The 4,357-nt window shown below is 42.0% G+C and overlaps 1 pseudogene; it reads right to left on the bottom strand.

Moving 5' to 3' along the window:
* Positions 1–1,192: 1,192 nt before the first annotated feature.
* Positions 1,193–1,653, bottom strand: LOC108294330 (annotated as a pseudogene).
* Between the last annotated feature and the right edge of the window lie 2,704 nt (positions 1,654–4,357).

Genomic DNA, 4,357 nt, shown 5'->3' with positions numbered 1-4,357 from the left:
ATTCTTGGGCCCACCCCACTTCTACTGAATCAGAAACTTTAGGGGTAGAGCTCAGTAGCATTTTAACAAGCCCTCCAGGAGACTCTGGTGTACTTCAACCTTGAGAAGCACTGGTCTACATAATATGAGTGGCACTCCTGATATTTTATGACATTCTGTAATTTTAGGCAAAAGAAGATTGTGCTTACAAACTTGATGGTTCACTTACATAAAAATAAAGATACCATTTGTGGGTTTTTTTAAATCGATTGAGATTGAGGAGAGTAGTAGAGAGTCATATATGTTGTTTTCACATAACCTGCTCAGGTTCCTGGCACATAACTACTCAGGGTTTGTTAAAGTCATCTGAAGACACTGTCTAGATTTTATGGGCATTTCTATATGTACTACATAGGCAATATACTGTTGTAGTTAATTACATGGGTCTCGGAATAAGACTGACGTAGTTTTGAAACTCAACTCTGCCACTAACTAGTTGTGGGACTTTGGGAGGATTACTTAAATCTTTCCAAGCCTCACTTCCTCATCTCTGTAACGGGGATAATTATATACCTATTCCTCAGTATTGTTATGGGGATAAATAAGAAAAATGCATGCAAAGAGTTTAATATAGTGCCTTGTACCTAGTAATTGCTTAGTGATGGCAGCTATTATTATGATGATGATTATTAGCATAATCACCATTACCATCATCATCATCATTTGTTCTCGAGTAGGATGGATTATTCATTTGGACACAGATTTGGCATACATTTAAAACTGGTAGGTATTTTTTTTTATTATGGTACCCATGAAAAATGCCTGTTTTCTCACTGTTATTTGAATATTCCGAGGCTTTTGAAAGCAAGTTTAGGGCACGGCTTAGATAAATGTTTCCTAGGGCTCCCCAGATATGATTCACACTCTAATAAAACCTTTTAGATGAATTTTCCTACAGTGGGTTTTCCTTTGCAAAATATAAAAGTGCACCAGGACACAAAATTATATCAGAAATATATTCTCACAGAAAGACGGTTTTTTATTGTTTTCCCCAGGAACACGTGCACTTTATTGAACGCCATTGTAGAAAAGTGTGTGAGGATAAAGGGCTGATAAAAGCCTTGGCTCAGGGGCAGGGCGAGGAATGGAAGTTGGAGTATGTGGGAGACAGGTCACGGGCAGAGCCCCTGGCCTAGATGATTCCTCTTGGTCTACTAATAGGCTTGCAAAATCAGTATTGGGATGATGATCAGCAGAATGGTCATGATGATGCCCAAAATCAGGGCCCAGATGTTCAGGCACTTGGCAGTGGAGGCGTAGGCCTGGGCCTCGGTCAGGTCACCAACCATCTTCCTTTCCCTAGACTTCACGGAGTAGGCGAACGCTATGAAGCCAAGGCAGCAGGAGTTCATGAAGAGGGTATAGAACAGGTACAAGACGACATGGTCGGGCATGGAGGTCTCGCTTCAGATGTGGATCACGGTGGATGTTGGGGGAGCAGGGTTGTGGGGCGCCCCCAGTGCAGCCGCCTCTTGCTCCTCCTTCAGCATCTCATAGTTATGGGGACAGTTGGTGTTGGCGGGAGTGAAGAAGGTTTGGACAGTGTGGTTCATGATGTCCAGGGAAGACCAGCTGTGGTCGGGTTGCTGGGATGGTCCTCAGTGGGCCCTCCCCTTCCCCCAGAAAGATGATTTTAAGAAATTTGCCCCATACCCTCACTAGCCATATAGCAGAGGAAGAAATAGAAGGTCATGGTGATAAAAACTTGGCTGCCTTGCCCCACATAAGCTTTATGCTTCACTGAGTCCTGGGAATGTGGTTGAGATCACGTAAATTTTGCTTAATCTTCAAATTTAGGAATTGGGACGAAATATAGTAATCAATATTCTTCCTCAGATCAAAAGATACCCTCTAAAGGGGCAGTCACACCTCCTTTTCCATATTTCTCTTAAGAATCACAGCAGATCCCCATACACTCTCCACTTCCGGTCAGGGAGCAAGGGAAAGTAGTTACACCTGGAGTGAGTTTGGGTGGCGGTGTCCCATGCAAATTCTTCTTTCAAGTCATTTTCAGAATTTCAATGCTGCCAACTTTTATTAACAATTCTCCATGTTTCTGTCATTCAGGGGAAAGGAGGAAACAGTCTCCCTGGTGGATTTCTCGTCAGAGAGGCATGAGTATATTACAGCCTGTCAATTTTTGAAGTAAGTTACATTTCAGGAGATGAAACAAAGGTAACTCTTAACATCTGCCAATATGTTTTCAGTCCTTATATCAAAGAAAGTGAAATAGCTCCAAATCCTAAGAAAAAAAATCAGGCTTTATAATTTATTCAATCGCAAAGATGTGATATGCTGGGCTAAGTCTACTTTGGTAAGCAAAGTGTGGTTGACAGACAAATGCTTTCAGGGAGAAGCATTTCTCCTGCAAGAGCCTTTTTGGTTAAGTTTGGAAGCCTTCAGCTTCACAGAGCTCCCCAGATGCTCTAGAAAATTTGTTAAGTTGAAAACTTGTTCCGCTTTAGGGACAAGAGTCCAAGGACCTTTGCTCTAAAGTTCATTTTCATGTAAAAAGAGTTACCAGAAAATACCTACTTTTTTAAACAAAATATATTCTTGTCTTCTTGTCCTTTTGCAAGTCTACAAAAATAAAGCCTATTTAAAATTCCACACTCGTGTAGATGTGGCCTTAGGGAAGACCCATTAGACACAGAGATGATTAATGTTCCCCTCAGAATCTTATTTGCTTCTTCAACTGATTGCTCATATAGAATCTTACTTACCAAGTACTTAAGGATTTAAGTGCCTTATCAGTCTTGGAAATCACCACTCACTAACCTCCATCTGAGAGTGAGGAGAGGTTCAAGCACACAGAGCTTCCCAAATGGGCGAAGCAGCGCACCCTCTCTCCAACTCTGCCCTACAACACCATCTTCACATTTGCCCCCCACCAAAACAAAACAACAACAAAAAACCTAGCCTTAAAATATGCTTTCTATAGCACCAGTCTTTGCAATACAGGTGCCTGTAGGACATCTAAATATTGGGCACTCTGTAATTTGTAGAACCTAATTTTTTCAAATGGCGATTAGCCCTTGCAAGCTGGGGAGAGAAAAAGGAGAATGAATTGTTAATGGATTACAATTTCTAAATGTCTGCTAGACATCTCCCCATGGATATCCTCTGGCACAATGAACTTAAAGTCCTCCAAACCAAAGTCATTATTTATACTTGACCCCCTGAAAAAGGGCTAAGCTCCTGATTTCCCTATTTCTTTTATTGTTTGTTTGTTGTTTTGAGAGTCTCAGAGTCTTGCTCTGTCGCCCAGGCTGGAGTGCAGTGGCGCAATGTCTGCTCATTGCACCCTCGCCCTCCCATGTTTAAGCGATTTTCCTGCCTCAGCTCCCCCCACACACCGTAGCTGAGATTACAGGCGCATGCCCCCATCCCCGGGCTAATTTTTGTATTTTTAGTAGACACAGGGTTTCACTATTTTGGCCATGCTGGTCTCAAATCCCTGACCTCACGATCCGCCTGCCTCGGCCTCCCAAAGTGCTGGGATTACAGGCGTGAGCCACTGTGCCCGGCCTGATTTCCCTATTTCTGTCCACATTCCCACACAAATCCTCAGAGGTATCTCTGGCAATTTCCTAACCCTTTTAAAATGCATTTTATCGTTTGTCAATACTTCTTGGTAACTCTTACTAAATTCAACTTCTTCAGCCTTTTTCTAATCTCGGCCCTCCTTTCCATTCTCAGCAGTATTCCTTGTCCTGGCCCATACCACACACCACATCTCTCTGCCCACGCCCCCTGCTCCACCAGCTGCATTGAGCAGCTTCTCCACTGGCCCCCAGCCTTCTGTTTCTTCCCTCTGTAATCAGTCCTCCACATCCGCCACGAGAGAGCTTTCTAAAAACGCAGGCTTGATCATGTCACTAAAAGCCTTACATAATAAATGATGTAAGAGAATAAAAGCCAAGTGAGGTTATCAGAATTCATGCTTTAGTGCTTAAAATGAGCAATTATCCTGATTTTAAGTATACCCAAGCCATTTTCCTAAGAATTGCAATTGTTATAGTGGAACTTTTTACTACAGTGGTTGTAAGCAATACCATTATATCTATATTATAGCCTTAGCCACATCGTGTTAGGAATATATTGTATGTAGTTGTATTTCCAGGAATTTTGTTTGGCATAGTTTATCCAAACATATGCAGTGATGAATTCTGTTGTTCATGCAACATTTACTGAGCACTTACTAGGTGCCACATGCTGTGCTGTACAATATGTGGGGTACAAATATGAAAATAACGTGGTTCCTGCCCTCATGAAACTTATCTGACTTTCTGAAAGAAAAATAAAGCATTTAGTAACT

Source organism: Cebus imitator, unplaced genomic scaffold (genome assembly GCF_001604975.1).
Source record: "Cebus imitator isolate Cc_AM_T3 unplaced genomic scaffold, Cebus_imitator-1.0 Scaffold574, whole genome shotgun sequence".
Classification (NCBI taxonomy): Eukaryota; Metazoa; Chordata; class Mammalia; order Primates; family Cebidae; genus Cebus; species Cebus imitator.
The sequence above is the reverse complement of the archived record's forward strand: the minus strand, read 5'-3'. Positions and strand labels throughout refer to the sequence as shown.